Raw genomic sequence first — 16893 nt, forward strand, 5'->3', positions numbered from 1 at the left:
ATAATAAAATTGTCAAATATTTTTAAATACAATTATTTCTATGAAACTAGATAATCACATTTTATGACAGAAGAGTTAAAGTAAGGATGTGACAAGTCATCCATAACCTCAATATACAAGTATCAACATGTGATATTCAATAGGTCGCTAAGTTTACTAAACAATCAATGTGGAACAAGGAGAAGTGTTCTAGTAGAAGCATCCAAAAAAACTGAATTTAGAATCTATCAAAAAAACGTTCCACATGATAATGATTTCATTCGGAGTATGATAGATGTATGTAGTTGAATAACAACTAAAACCAAAAATGCTAATACAAAAGGTGTCCACAAATACCTACTACCCAGGCAACCATATAGAAGTAGAACTAGACATTTCGAGTCCAATCCACTGTGCACTTGATGGATGAAACATATACAAGATCTAATGTCCATGAAAAAGAACCCTAATCGATGAAACTCAAGTGTCGCTACTCTACTGCACAACTTAAATGGAGAAAAGAAGAGTGGGCATGCATATACCTTGGTGTGTAGCAATGTGCCAAAACTATTGAAATTGAAATAACCAATTTAAAAGTGGAATGCCTATCGAGTGTGCGTTGACATTGAAAATACTCTAGACACACCTTTCTCCTAAGCATAAAAAATATTAATTAATTGGTTATTTGGAATTTGAGTTAATTTCACATCTTTGGAAAAACTATAATTCAAATTTATTGCGCAGAGTTGCAAAGTAACCATTGTGCAAAGGCTTTTATTGTTGCAGAGGTGCACAATTACTCCACACCTCTGTATAGTGAAATCCTATGCACAATGGTTACTATGTATATCTGCACATTAAATTTGAATTAATTTTTTTTTTAAAACGTGAAATAAACCCAATTTCCAAATAACCAATAAATAATTTTTTTTTGTTCTTAGGAGCATGGTTGGTCCTGTGTCTTTTCAATGCCAATGCACACTTTACATGCATTCGAATTTTAAATTGGTTATTTTGATTAACATTTTTCCACACTGCTACATGCCATGATATACGCATGCCCACTCTGAACTCGGCACACACACCCATTGATTTTATATATATATACCAGAACATTTCACACCTAAGTCGATTCAAAGACCCAAGCATTTTGCAATTACTCACTTTACATGCATTCGAATTTTAAATTGGTTATTTTGATTAACATTTTTCCACACTGCTACATGCCATGATATACACATGCCCACTCTCAACTCGGCACACACACCCATTGATTTTATATATATATACCAGAACATTTCACACCTAAGTCGATTCAAAGACCCAAGCATTTTGCAATTACTCATTACTTGGAGTGCTTGTAATAATTATGATTAGTAATCCCATTAAGTGAAATCTTCATCAAGTTGTTCTGCTTAGCTCATTTAAGGTCTGTACGGTCTGGAGCTAATGTAATTCATATATACGTTAGATTTCATGTCATATAATAGAGAGAGAGAGAGATCCCATTAAGTGAAATCTTCATCAAGTTGTTCCGCTTAGCACATTTAAGGTTTGTACGCTAAAATTGTATGGTCTGGAGCTAATGTAATTCATATATACATTAGATTTCACGTCATATAATATAAGGCAATTACTCATTACTTGGAGTGCTTGTAATAATTATGATTAGTAATCCCATTAAGTGAAATCTTCATCAAGTTGTTCTGCTTAGCACATTTAAGGTCTGTATGGTCTGGAGCTAATGTAATTCATATATACATTAGATTTCACGTCATTTAATAGAGAGAGAGAGAGATCCCATTAAGTGAAATCTTCATCAAGTTGTTCCGCTTAGCACATTTAAGGTCTGTACGCTAAAATTGTATGGTCTGGAGCTAATGTAATTCATATATGCATTAGATTTCACGTCATATAATATGAGAGAGAGAGAGAGAGATCATTTCACAACTTGGTGTTACGTGCAGGTAATGCTATTATTCTTGTAACTTTTCAAACATACAATTCATGGAACCCATGGAGTGATAATAATTTGTTGTACATATTGATAGACAATGTAGGATGTAACATGGAATCATGTTAAGGTAATTAAAAGCCATAGGAATAAGAGGATAGTTATTTCAACAAAGTCCTTGGATATCAAATCTTTTTTCTCATCGAAAGGATCAAGCAAGTATAGAATAACAAAGATTTTCGAGAGGGGAATACATGCTTCTTCACTCATTTTGATGACATTTGTGGTTGATTCTTCCAAGACGAAGAAAGTTAGTTGATGCTAAATTTCCTCCCTAAGAGATGGATATTTCGCAGAGGGCCACTTTCCCCAAAACAAATTGATGTTCCTCATATTTCTCTAATTCTAATACATTATGCCAATAAGAATACTATGAAATTTTTAACAAAAAAATATGTATAACACTGCATTCTATTAAATTATGCTACTTTTCCCTATTGTATTCCCTCAATGGCATGCCTTATGTCGTGAAGTGTTCCATTGTTAGGTAAGTAAGAAGTATTTAATCTATGATATGATAGTATTAATTCGCAACTAGACGAATGCATCTTTTGTAGAAATTAATGTGTAGATTCAAAATTGCTCATGAAATTTACTAAATCACAAGAATTGAAGATACTCTGCTTATTTGTGGAAGATAGTTCACCATATATAACACAAATCCTAGATATGCAAAAGGAAAAATCACACATGAAAAAATATTTATCTATGGGAAAGCAACTGCTCAAAACAATTTATTATCTATATTGCATTAATCAGAGAATAGATATGAAATACATATTCTTGCTCAAGATTGAGCACACCCTGCAAGTGTATAGTCTATCCCTTTGCCTGACTAACTAGCTTTGTCCAACACTTAGCCAATTTTTAATTCATCCAAGCTCCTATTTCCTTGCATTGTTCCTTGAGGAATTAAGACCCTATTAATTAAGAAATTTTGTCATCTGGATTGCGCAATTCCTTTAGGTCCTTCCTCTAATTGCATGCACCACCTATACACATTGGAATAGTCTACAACTGATAGTACACTGCCTTGGAATCTCCATATCAATTGGGTAACTTGAATTATTTACATGCATGAGATAATTTAGGTTGATTGATTAGTTATAAGGATGATCACTAAGTGTGGTTGAAGTTCCACTTCCACAACTTGACCTTCCACTAGTTCCTCAAATAGCGAGAACTTGTTTTGCTGACCATAAGTCAATTTAACTAAATTAAATTGCTACAACTAAAATTAACTCAACCTAGGCTCCTAAAATTTAGTAACCCACTGCACAAAACTGAACTTCATGTCCCTAATTCGAATTAACTGATCTAGACTCCTATTTCTTAGGAATCAACTCAATTAAACTAAAATTCAACTCATTAACTCGAATTGAATGTTATTAACTGAGTGACAAGAGCCATGCCACCTCATTTAGCTCCTCCAAGTTGTCTACTGATGTGGAATAACGAATTTCCTCAATTTGATTATGGCAAAAAAAAAATTAAGACTTTCTTACTGCATTCTCAACACTCCCTCTCAGCAAGGAAGGGATTATCAACCACCCCTATCCCGCACCTATGGAATTTACTACATGAAACACCTCTCATTATTTCTACTTCTATTGTATCATATGCCACTAAGAAGCATAAAAAAAAAAAACTGAATCAACTGTGTCTACAACTGTCTACTAGGAAAATTGTGTTGTTTCTGACTCTGCTATTGAGCTTGCTATTCTACTGTCAAAATTCCTCTATGCTCCTCGATGTCTGAATGAAACTGATCCTCCTACTAATGAATATTGTGGGCCCCTTGTAGCAAGGTAATGATCCATGAGGAGAATGCCTCAATGGACACTACCCAAAATTCTGCAACTTTTAGACTAAGGATTTGCATCACTCCACCTCACTCCTAGAGGTATATATGCATGTGCTCCCTCTTCCCACTTGGCTCAAACTCTCCCCCTGTTGGAGTCTCTACTTGAGTAGATTTATTCACTCTGCCTGTTGTCTTCTTCTCTATTTGTGGCTTCTCCATAACTTCCTGAGGCTTCTTCTGAGGCTACATGTTGAGAGGTATAACATGCTCCCTCTCAACCACCATATCTCTAGTTCCACCTTTCTCCTCAAGGATTTGCATGCATATTCTACCTTAAGTGCATACAAGTTCTTGACTCGAACCTCAATCTTATTCACCTATCTTGTGGCTATGTGTTTGACGAATGCCTTTCCTTTACTGAAGATCACATCGTAACCACAATCTTCCAAAACTGTAACAAAGACAAGATTCTTCTTTAGACCTAGAAGAAACATCACATACCTAAGTCTGAGAGGGAATCCAAACTACCTTTGAAATGTGAATGTACCAATCTTGGTTACTTTGTACCTTCCGTCATCTCCAAACTCAATATTCATCTTAAGGTATTTCTCTTCCAGGTCACTGAAAAAAATATCTACACCCAGTCATGTGGAATGAGGCACCTGAATCCAAGTACCACACACTCCCCATCATAGTGTTGGCCATCAATGTGATAAGAGTAAAATATAGCTCAACACGTGAAGCCAAAGCTTCACTTACTGCTACTACTGCAGACTCCTTCTTTCTAGAATTTTTTTGTGGACACTTAATAGCATAGTGCTTGAATTCATGAGAGTGAAAGCACTTGATTTTGGACAAGTATTTCTTCTTTCCCTCTTAGTTTGAAGTAGTTTCACCTTGGGACTTCTTCCCCTTCGCCTTCTTTCCTTTACTGACTAATTCAAATTCTTCTTCCTCTTCTTTGGGTGAGGTCCCATCTCTGGTATTTCGCCTTATTTCCTGTTGCACCAAGTCAAGCCATAAGCGCTCCCAATTTGGTAGTTTCTCCCTCCCATTCAATGAATCTTGGTAGTTGTGTCAACTATTAGGAAGGCCTAGAAGGGCTAGGATTACCAAATCATCCTCTGCTACAGTAACACCAACTTAACCAAGTTCATCACGACATTGTGTGAACCTGCTCAGGTACTATGGAATGGTCTCGTTCTTCTGCATATTGATATTTCAAAGTTTGTCCTTAAGCACCAAATTCCTATGGTCACTACTATTTTGGAACATATCTCTCAATGCTTGCCACATTGCATACGAAGTATCTTTCTTGTGGATATTTGAGACAATACGGTCTTGTACTCCCTCAGATATAATTATCCTCACCTTGGATACACACTTCTTCCATTTTACTAGACCCTGAGCATCAGATGCTACTGGTATCGGGATATCATTATCAATGAATTCCATTAGTCCATTATCTTCTAGCACTGCCTCCAGGTGGTCCTTCCAAGAAACATAATTCAAGTAGCCTTCCCTCAAGGATACTTGACCCTTATTCCATATAAATCGATCCTTCTACCTCCAAATAATTGATCCTACAAACTTGATCCTCCTACAATGAAAACTTTGAAATCTCTACTATATAGTGAATCATGCTTTGATCCCATGTATAACTTAATGTGTTGATTAAAAAATTCTCATGAAAGTTACTAAATCACAAGACATGAAGCTACTCTACCTATAACACCTTCCTCCCACATCTACCCATGTAACTGGCCAACTAGGGTAAACATGTGAAGAGAAGTTTCTATGATATGATTTGACTCCCTATGTGTCCATTAAGGAAGTAGAATTGACAGAACACACCATACAGACTTCTACATCAGCAACAGAACTCTGAGGATCCATCTCGACCACTCAGGTAACCAGTCCCTAAGACCAACTGAATTTTTAGACCATTAAACCCCCAGACGATCCCTTGATATGGCATGCATGTGTCCAAGAGGCTCTAGACTCTCCCACAGCATGGACATGCATGTGTCTAGGGAATTTTATGCATATTGTTGTGCCTAGGTCTCCAGGATTTGAGCCACTTTTTCAGGCCCAAAACCAAGGTCATTGCCCAAAGCTCAATGACACTTTCAGAATTACAAGATAACAACAAAATAAGGAAACAAATGGAATTAATTGAACAATGAATTTATTGGACACCTACTAGCCATGACATGCAATTCATCAAATAGGTCACAGTTATATAATCTAGGTTTAAACAACAAATCTGAGCATAGGGGTCTCATACTCATTTGAGAATTGTTAAGAAGAATTGATGCCTCAGCACATTAGCTGCAGTTTCATCCATTAGGCCATAGATACATTGTTCATTTATTTACAAGTAAAAACATGATGAGGACCATACATAGCCACGTTCATCATACATATTCATAACCAACATAATAGAAATAAAAATACCAAGGAATTGACAACCATATCATCTGCATATAAACCAATATAATGCTCATGAAATAACAAGGAGAAATAACCTCATATTAATGATGCAAAGGCCAACTAGTTGTGGGAATTCCACAAACCACCTGACCATAGGCATGGCTGAGAAAAATCTCTTTTCAACCAGTCACCCCCATGCCTTACTCCAAACATGAATGTGGGATCTCATAAAACACATCAATCAAAACCATCCATGGCTTCTAGAGGCCAAACCATATCAACCCATCAAATAGTGATTCCACCTCATGGTCGAACATCACAAAACCATCATCAGATTGGTCTCTACCCAAGCTTTCCAAGGCTCCAGATTATTTGTTCCAACCAAGGCTTCCAGGACTAGTAACTGAACCCATCGCTACCACTGTTCTTCTAGAGTTTTGGTCCAACCAGGGCTTCTAGGAATGGTAACTTGTTGTAGCGGCTACAACCACCTCCAAAATTTTGGCTTCGCTTCGTTTTGAAGCCTCCCTCCTTGAAATCATCATAGTTATCCTGTACTAATAAGGTACTAGTTATTATTTTATTTCATCTATCGTTTAACAACTTGTGTTCACTCACTTGTTCCGTCGGTCAACCATAATCACACCCAACACTTGGTTCACATTTGGTCAACTAGTTTTCGGGAAAAATTGTGCCATCCTGAAGGGAAGCTTGTCTTCCCCTCAAGAATTGCACAGAGTAGCCCAATAGTTTCCCTACACTCAGAAATTGTGCAGATCATGCCATGAAACCTTGCTCTGGAAACTGCACAGAGGAGGTCAACTAACACTGCTCTCAAGAAATGTGCAATTCCAGCCAACTAGCCAAGCTGTACTACTCTCCAAGAATGAGTAGTGCAGCCTAGGTTGGCTGCACTTTTCTCTGAAATTGCGCAGAACTGGCCAGCTGCACTTCTCTCTGGAAATGCAGAGAGAAACCCAACATCACTACTCTAGAAAATTGTGAAGAACTGGCCATCCAGCCAGGGCCACTCAGTCCAGAAACAATGAAAATTTTTTCTGTCACTTGCTATGCATTGTATGTGCTAGTAGGTTGCCTGATTCCCTCTAGAATTGTGCAATCCTACTTTGCATGCTAGGCATATTTTCCCAAAAAAGAAAAAAGAAAAAAAGAAAGAGAAAAAACATCCCTAGATTTTAGGGATCTATTTTTAGCAGTAGGAGTTACATGCAAAGCCGTTTTTAGAAACTCCCCACCAAGTGTCGCTTTTTCCTAGATTTGTGGCATGCGCATCATAAACCCTAATTTCGCCAAATCTATTTAAATGACTGCTTAGATCTCATTCTTGACATTTGATCTTGGAGCTCTGGCATTCCCGAGGCATATAGGAACCTTCCTACAGTCAGTGCAGATTTTCAGGTAAGTTTTGCATTTCATGCCTTTTGCCATTTTTTCTGTCGCTTTTTAGTTTTCGGCTTGTATGAGTTCTATTTCCTTGGTTTTATTGAATAAGCACAGGTGTTTCAATGTATTTTAGCTTGTAGAAGTGTTGTTTCAAGTTTTTCATTACCTTTCCTTAGTGTCACATGCATAACACTGTTTCTTCACTCACATTCGTCGTTTCAGCGACTCGCTTCATGAGCTTCTTGGTTTTGTCATTTGATTGATTTATGCACTTGCTTGAATTGCATGCATGTCTATTTCACTTAGATCTACACTAGCTTCACACACACATTTAGTCCTTCATGTTTTCAGGTTGCCATTGGGCAGATCCGGGCTATCTTGGCCCAGATCTTGTCTCTCCCAGCATGCTCTACACATTCCTAGTAGTAAAAGCTTTGCCTTGCCTCTAGGAATTACGCAAAATCTACCCAAACTATCTTCCTTCTGTGCTCTTTACAATCCTAGGAGGCAGTGCCTAGTCCTTCCCACTAGAAGTGTGCAATGCGCAGTTCGAGCCAACAACCCAGCTTGACTGTTTTGTGGATTACGTAGTTTAATTCAGCAGTTAGCCTCATTGGAATGCACATTGCATAGTTCCAAGCCAACAATCATCGTCACTGGCAGTTGGGACTGCGCAATGTGCAGTTCCAGCGAACAGTCTCCCAAATTCCTGAAGTCAATGTTGCGCAATATTACCCAGTAGTCACTAGTTTTTTGCCTGAATGTTTCTTGAGTTGTTTGATGTTTTTGGCTGACATTATCTCGCTATGAGTGTCCTCTCTATCTCCACATACCATAGTTTTTTGAGCATCTTCTCAGTAGTACAGGTATCATGGACTCCAAGAGAGCTAGTTCAAAAGAGACAGTTGAAATCATTACTGTGGATGTGGTTGAACATGGGTTTATGATATTTTCCATATACATAGACACACACAAGTTCATTGAGAAAGACATCAAGATCACATAGCAAGACATCAACACCATTTTATCAGGTAGTTTTCAGGAGAATCTAGAGGATCGATAGGTCTATTTGAACATCCATACGTTAGGATTGTATAAGGTTGCATGCAAGTTTCTCGTGTTCCAATGCGTAGATGTCATCCACTAGGTTGTCTCACACATTGATCCCAAGACAATGATACTGAGCAGGGTCATTGGAGTAAGGATTTCTTCCTCTAGGACGAAAGATTATCAACAATATCATTTTCCATTTCCATTGAGCATGATGGATGCATCATTCTACACTCCCAACAGCAGCACGAACACAAGAGACATCTTGAAGCATTAGGTAAGAGAGCCAACAAAGTTAAGGATGACACTTGTTATAGACATTTTTGGGCACTGCAACCCCAATCACAAATGTCCATAAACCAAGGGCTCTTAAGTCCCTAAAAGTGTTGTTCCAACCCCTAAAAGAACAAGGTCAGCTGATTACATCATCTCCCAAAAGTTCTCCATGAAAAACTACTCAGAACTGGTCAAAATTGGACCATCTCACCTGCTCCATGGTCAAAGTGCGATGCATCCCACCTAAATGCACACGGGAGGTGTGATCCATACTGAAAAGCCCTTCTATGGGGTGCGATGGGTGAGAGTGGACAAATGGCGAGGTCAATTTGCAAGGTGGAGGATCATGGAATCTTCCAAAAACTTCTCCTGTGACACTTGCCTCTCTGCATTCGCCCAGGGATGAGTAAGAGATCATCAATCTCCAAGTGGAATCAAGAAATATCAGAGAGAGGACACTAATCAAATCTCAAAAGATGACTCACCCCCATTGCAAACATCTATATATGGATCCCTCATCCCAGAGATCCAGATGTTGGAATTTTGTATCTTGTAAGGAAGTGTTGTTGGTTTCTTGGTGTAACATCATAGTGTTGGGTGATCTAAGCTTTTCATGAGGTGAATAAGGGCTTTCTTGCTGGGAGGATGACGCTGGGTTAGAACAATTGGTTGTAATCCTCTTTGCTATTCTTGATTATTAATAAAGCTATTCAATTTTTCCTCCACATTCTTGTATGATTGATGATTTATGCATTTGTGTGGTCAATATATATCTGGTCCTATATTGTTTATTATAGTAGATCTCTATTCTTGGATAGTATTATGCTGCTTTGATTCCATAGGTGCTCTTTGAAGCTGGGTAGACGAGGAAGCGAGTGGCAAAGATCTATCAAAAGGGAGAGGAATCAAGCAAGGAACCAAGCGCAAGACAGAGGTTGGTCTCCTTTATTCCCCTCTTATCTACTTCTCATAAAGGAAAACGAAAGTGGTTTTAGTTTGTTTATTTCTAAGGTAGCTACCAGCCTTAGTGGGACTAGCAGCTCTACATAGACACTAGATTTCCCGATAACAAAATGGCTACTCCGCTAGGGAGCGAATAGATTGTTTGTTTTTCTATATTTGTTTGCTTTATAAACTTACAGACGAAGCCTGAAGTCAAGCCAGCTAGCCTTTGAACTGCATTTGCTATGCAAGTGCAAAGTAGATCAATGTTGCTTCAGTCTATCTCCAGGTTTTGTTTATGAACTGAACAATCGATTTACAAACTCTCTAATTGCCCTTATGGTGGCTCTAGTAACCTCCTTAGATCTACCCCTATGATTTATTTACTGATTACCACTTTCTCGGCCTAAATCCCTGAACTGTGCTGCAAACTGTGATAAAAAACTGGATCAAAAGTCTCGCACTGTACCATCACACTGTCTCTTCAAGGATATCAGTATGCATCACACTTCCCGTGTGCTGTAGGTGGGATGCATACTGGAATCCCTGTGTAACAGGTGTGCTGATCAGAAAGGGCTAATTTTGCCTCCAGACTTTGGTTTTTTCACTCTTTTCAGCTCTATTCAAGAGTTTTTCTGTCTGTAGTCAGTATACCTCTATTGGAAACCCCCTTCCTTGCCATTATTCCGCCTCCATTGTGCAAAGAACTGTAAATGTTTTTATATATTGTGAGCCATTTTCAGTTCTCTTTTACAAGGAAGTAGCGTAATTGAACTGTCGTTTCTTGATCTGGAAGTGTCGCAAGTGTCATTTTCAGTCATAGAAGGGAATCTGATTGTTCTTGATAGTCGATTACACTGTTACTCTTGTATTTGATTTGAATTAGTAGCTTTTCAAGTGTCGAAAGAAAGTTTTTAATTCCAAATAACAAAGTGTCGTCATTGTCTTCATTTTGTTTTGAAAAAGAAGCTTGTTAGTAATGTCGCTTTGAAAAATAATTCAGATTTGCGCTTAGCTTTCTTTTTATCATTCACACATTAAGAAGGCTAAAAAAAAATGCATGCATGTGCATTTGCATTTAGACTGTTTGTTGGTTTGATTTAGGACAGTGCATATAGTGTGTGCTCTTTGATCTATGTTGAAAGAATATCGTCTCTCTTTCCTTAGTAGCTAGGATTTTCATTGCAAAAAGAAGATTAAACAATTGTTTATCATCTTAGATTGCATTTTAGGAATTGTATATCTACATCACGCGGTGAACCTGAAAGGAAAATTTCTTAAGCAAGATCAACTGTAAAATAAATTTAATGAATCTAAAAACGCTTTGGAACCTAACGCACAACATTTAGAAGTCTAGGCTAGAGACGTATTCTGACGTCGTAAAGCCTGGTAACTGTTGTTTTCATTGTTGGTTGGGTGATTCCTCCACTTTGAGATGATAAGTGCCAGTACGGACTTGTGCTCCCACGCACCGTCGAGTATATTTTGGGAGACCACAATAGGCTTTATCCTTTATCCATAGGAAGCCGTGTCTGCCGCCCTATCGATCGCAACGCACTGAACACAACATTCGGGAAGATTGACTGTCGTACCGTAAAAAGTATTCTGCAGTTTTGCGATTGGTTTGGTAATCCCTCTGTCTAGATTTCAGAGTAGTCTCTTTCGTTCCTTTTCAGACTCCTTAAAGGAAAAGGTCCATCTGAGCACTTGTCACTTCGAGCTCATTAAAAATCAAAGGCGACTAGAGTCATCTTTTGTTTTTTCTCGACTCTTAAAAATTGAAAAAACAAGTTGTGTCAAAGCATATAAAATTTATTTTAATCGGAATAAACATCCCCTTTCCTACATTGGTCTTAGGTTGAGAAAAAAGGAGTCCACCAACCAAGTATTTCCCCTTGGAGGAAATCCTAGTCCTTTCTCCTCCTGGGGAGATGTTGGTGCACCCCATATGGCCACATTGTCGCTTCCAAGATTGACAATCAGCTTCCCCGTATGGCTCTTCTCGACCTCTGTCATTCAGAAAATCGTGATTCTTGAACAATCAAGTCAGCAACTAAACGATACCAAAGTTACCCTCCAACCTTCTACTTCGTCCAATTCTCCCTCTCCTCCTTCCTCTTCGCTTGATGAAGCTGGTAAAGCCAAAAATCAAGTAACTGAGAAGAAGAAGGAGAAGAAGAAGAAAGAGAAGAAGAAGAAGGAGCCAAAGGCGAAAAGGGGCAACCAGGCATCATCTAGAAAAAATCCACACACTGCATAACCAGGCCTAAATCACCATGTGTCATTTGCAAAGGAGATCACTATCATCGAGATTGTCCTTGCATCCCTCGGATCTTAAGGGACTGGTCTCCTTGTTTGCACAACCCGGTGTCATCAACCTCTGACGATCATGTTGAGAATACACCGTCAACTAGTGAAAGTGAAGCCCCTGGACAAAAAAGAAAATGTAAATTTCCTTGTAAACTGTGTGAAGGCGATCATGCCGTCCACTGTTGTCCCTTCTTAGATGAGGCTAAAATAATTTTGGATGACCGTCCAGTTTCACCGTTACGGCTTCCTCCTGGATATAAGAAACTCTCGCCGAGTCTGTCACTAGTTGAAAATCCGGCTGACACGCCATTGTGGTCAGCCGAAGCGTCTATCATTGAAGATGAACCCTGTGAATCCACACCAGACGAAAGTCAAAATGTCAAGGTAGCAGTTGACCCGGTCTTGCCTTCGGAGAATCCATCTTCAGATGATACAGTCACTGGAGAGAACAAGAATGACACCGTCCAAATTCTCTTGATAAGCACAGACTCCGATGAACATGGGGGCAATCTACCCGTTCCTTTACTGTAGGAAGGAAGTTCGTTAGAGTCATATTCGACCGTCTATTTGGTCCCACCTCCAAGCAACCTAGTTGTTTCCTTCGATTGGAATCTACTAGGCAGACCCCACTTACTGGCTAATGTACCATTTCGAATCATTGCTCAAATATATAGAATGGTCATGGCCGGTACCATCATAGATGAAGGGTCTTCTGTGAGTATCCTTTCCTCAACTACTTGGAAAGCGCTTGGTTCGCCATCGCTTTTGCCTGAAATGAGAAATCTAACAGGCTTTGACAAAGGAACCAGTCGACCGTTAGGGATCCTTCCCAATGTGCCGATAACATTGAGAAGGAAAACTGTTCACATGAACGTAATGGTAGTCCAAGGACCCCTGGATTATAATCTACTCCTTGGACGCGACTATATTTATTGCATGGGAGCCATTGTCTCCTCACTCTTTAGAGTAATGTGTTTTCCGCATGAAGGAAGAGTGGTCAAGCTCGTAGACCAGCTTTCATTCCCCGGTTCACACATAGCAAATAGTCAAATACCATCCCTAAATGGTCTTTTCATGCAAGGAATGTCTCATCAATCCCCAGTCCGTCCACCTGATGAGCGCGAGTGATTCGGAGGACATGACTGAAACCCAGGGGGCATGCACCCTGGTCTGTTTCGACAAGAAAACCTTGGGTATAGGGTAGGTTTCCGCGAAGGATATATGACTAGTTTATGAGATTAGACTGGAATAAGATTCCTTCGTCAAATTTATGTGAGTGGAGCTAGTTGCGCCACTCACCTTTGTTTATTTTGGTAGACATCACCGAGGAAGTGTTTAGTTCGCGGTGTGGATAGAACAATCTTTGGTAACTTGGAAATTTTTCACTATATCTAGGGGCATGCAAACCTTTTGGTGTGCAAGCGAAGAGCGACCATTTATTTTTTTAAATTTGTAGGTCCTCTAACCCTTTAAACTCGTAGGATTGGTTGTTTCCTAACTTGCATAAAGAAAGGATGTTGGGCAAAGCTTTGAAAAAATGCCATTTTAAATGAGACATCCTTATTATACGACTGGATTGAGCAGTTTTAACGCAGAATTCAAGCTCGTTAAAAAATAAACATAAGCAATGAGCAAATGTTCCCCCAGAGTTTAAGCTCATTAAAAAATGAACCAATTTCCGGTAAATAACCATCGTGAATGTATTATCATCAGCCTTTGAAACCTTGGTCGTGTTCTCATCACCTCCACTCTATATTGGCCGATCATTCACCTCCATTTGATTGTTTACCCTTTTTGGGGAACAACTGCGAAGAGTGATTCTGTTAGCCATCCTTGTGACACTGCCATGATTGGAAAATTCCAAACCTTACCTGGAATTAGCTGCTACCCAAATTTATCACTCGTTCCTCAAAAAAAGAGAGTCTCCTTTAAGCTCTTTTAAACTGACTCGTAAAATATGAAAAGATTGCCGAGTAATTGGCCTCTCCAGCTCGTTAAAGTGACCAGAAGTGTTATCCCTCCTTTAGATTTTAATCTTTTTGGACTTGAGGGATTATTACACAAAAAGATCGAGCGCTTGTTTTGTTCGGCTCGTTAAAATTACTGAAAATTCATCCCTTTTGTATTATTTTATACTTTTTCGGACTCAAGGGATTATATGACGAAAAAGGATTATTGGAGTTTTCTTTATGTCCCTTTTTCAGACTCTCTAAAATTGAAAAGGACCGAGTTATCTTTGTCGTTAAACTCGTTAAAACCGAATAGCGACAAACTTGTCCATATAGACAAGAACGAGTTTCACTATCGCTAGGCTCGTTAAAACATAGCGATGGGTTTACTCGAAGGGTAAATTATAGAACAAGCATATGTTATCCTCCTCAAGCTTGAAAAAAATAAAGAGGTACTGGTCAGCAATGACTGGGGAAAAATTGGGAAGAAAACTTGAAGAAACTTTATTGGTAGCAAGTCGCTCTTGAACATGACACTTTCACTCCGCATCCGAGTCAGGTTGGGTTGTTCTGTTCACTGGTCATATCACCATTGGTCCATCACACCATCCATATTTGGGGTTAACGCTACCAATCCATCATGTCAGTGTCACTGATATGTTCAAGAGAAGTCACTCAGAGAATTCACTTGTGTCTCATCCACTGCAATACATTTATGCTCCATTCTTTCATGACCGCCACCCTGAACCTTATGTCATCAGATCGTTTTCACCTCCATTAAAATCATTTGCTCCGTTCCGTGTCATTGATGTGGGATTCACTAAGGCCCTCCTATGATGGATTGCTTCTTGTCGACATCAGCTCATTATCCAGGAAGTCGATATAGGAACAACCCTTTCAGTACTTTGAAGCTTGCATGCCTCAATGGCAAGTTTCTCACTTCCGGCGACAGGTTTACATCAATGGCCTTCGACCGAAAGATTTTGCATGGTGTTCGACGCCAAGTCCCTTATTCACACCACATGAATTGTACTATAGTACCTTGAGGGTCATCATCATTATCGGTGATTCCTCTCGCGCATGTTAACAGCTTACATCATTGGCTGGTAATTAGGCGATGTCTTTCCATGTTCGACTCCAGAACATCTATCACATGGATCGACTTGTACTTTGAGTGAAGATCGAACGAGATTGAAGACCCCAGATCTAGTTTCATCCATCCGGGCTGCGATATATATTCAGGAAAATAAATACATCAAATGTACATCATTATTGCACAGATAATCATCCAACCTAAGGGATGATGGCTCTACCAGAATCATCAGTCTGCACGCAGACGATTGTCTGTCTTATGTACATGAAAATGAATTTATAAAGCTGAGCATGGGAATTCCCACCTCAGCTAGATCATGAAAATATTATGAAGATAATGTGTTGTATTGTATCTTATTACAGGTCACCTTCCAGCTCGAAAAAACTTCGGATCCTCATGATAAAGCATTTCACCCGACATCAAAAGATTAACGACCTCATGCTTTAGGGGGCAACTGTTATAGACATTTTTGGGCACTGCAACCCCAATCATAAATGTCCATAAACTAAGGGCTCTTAAGTCCCTAAAAGTGTTGTTCCAACCCCTAAAAGAACAAGGTCAGCTGATTACATCATCTCCCAGAAGTTCTCCATGAAAAACTACTCAGAACTGGTCAAAATTGGACCATCTCACCTGCTCCATGGTCAAAGTGCGTTGCATCCCACCTAAATGCACATGGGAGGTGCGATGCATACTGAAAAGCCCTTCTATGGGGTGCGATGGGTGAGAGTGAACAAATGGCAAGGTCAATCTGCAAGGTAGAGGATCATGGAATCTTCCAGAAACTTCTCCTGTGACACTTGCCTCACTGCATTCGCCAAGGGATGAGTAAGAGATCATCAATCTCCAAGTGGAATCAAGAAATATCAGAGAGAGGACACTAATCAAATCTCAAAAGCTGACTCACCCCCCTTGCAAACATCTATATATGGATCCCTCATCCCAGAGATCCAGAGGCTGGAATTTTGTATCTTGTAAGGAAGTGCTGCTGGTTTCTTGGTGTAACATCGTAGTGTTGGGTGAACTAAGCTTTTCATGAGGTGAAGAAGGGCTTTCTTGCTGAGAGGATGACGCTGGGTTAGAACAATTGGTTGTAATCCTCTTTGCTATTCTTGATTATTAATAAAGCTATTCAAGTTTTCCTCCACATTCTTGTATGATTGATGATTTATGCATTTGTGTGGTCAATATATATCTGGTCCTATATTGTTTATGATAGTAGATCTCTGTTCTTGGATAGTTTTATGCTGCTTTGATTCCACAGGTGCTCTTTGAAGCTAGGTAGACGAGGAAACGAGTGGCAAAGATCTATCAGAAGGGAGAGGAATCAAGCAAGGAACCAAGCGCAAGACAGAGGTTGGTCTCCTTTATTCCCCTCTTATCTACTTCTCATAAAGGAAAGCAAAAGTGGTTTTAGTTTGTTTGTTTCTAAGGTAGCTACCAGCCTTAGTGGGACTAGCAGCTCTGCATAGACACTAGATTTCCTGATAACAACACTCAACTAGATATACAGGACAAAGAAACTCAGGAAGGCATACCAGTTTTTGGTCATCTTTGCATGCCACTTGTATGGCCAAGGGATTATGGAGACCTTCCTGCGAATTTGGGTTTCTATGTTGGATCAGTTGGTAAGTGAAGG

The sequence above is a fragment of the Pinus tabuliformis genome, chromosome 9, assembly GCF_031772625.1.
Source record: "Pinus tabuliformis cultivar Carrire ecotype Pingquan chromosome 9, CPIR1, whole genome shotgun sequence".
Taxonomy (NCBI): Eukaryota; Viridiplantae; Streptophyta; class Pinopsida; order Pinales; family Pinaceae; genus Pinus; species Pinus tabuliformis.